Raw genomic sequence first — 546 nt, 5'->3', positions numbered from 1 at the left:
ATACTATAAATAAGTGAGGAGACTCAAATGGCCACGCACGCTCCTCTGGGTAATATGCAAATAAGGGAGATGGAATAAATCCTCCACAGTGCCACCTATTGAAAGGCAGCATTCCTTCGAGTCAAAGTGAGACTTTTTATACAAGTCTTCTTACAATGACTGGTATTCAAAAGCAAAGCCAGACTCCATGCACTTACAGCTGTTTCCGGGTTATTGCCCATCATCAGTGTACAGTAGGAGTCTGGCTTTTGCTAGTGAGAGGCCTGGGACAGGGGTCAGAAACGCTCTTTTCTCCTTAGGGAGAGCAACTATATACTATAAATAAGTGAGGAGACTCAAATGGCCACGCACGCTCCTCTGGGTAATATGCAAATAAGGGAGATGGAAATCTCCCTTATTTGAAAAAGCAATAAGCTTGAGCTCCCAGCCTAAAGCATGAAACAGAGCACGATTCGCGTCTAACACAAACTCACTGTTTTCACCGTCCTGTAACTCGGCACCTGAGAGGTGTAAACCGTGTTTGAAAAAGCAATAAGCTTTCGCTCC

This window comes from Eleutherodactylus coqui, unplaced genomic scaffold, assembly GCF_035609145.1.
Source record: "Eleutherodactylus coqui strain aEleCoq1 unplaced genomic scaffold, aEleCoq1.hap1 HAP1_SCAFFOLD_42, whole genome shotgun sequence".
Lineage (NCBI taxonomy): Eukaryota > Metazoa > Chordata > Amphibia > Anura > Eleutherodactylidae > Eleutherodactylus > Eleutherodactylus coqui.
Note: the sequence above shows the minus strand (reverse complement) of the source record.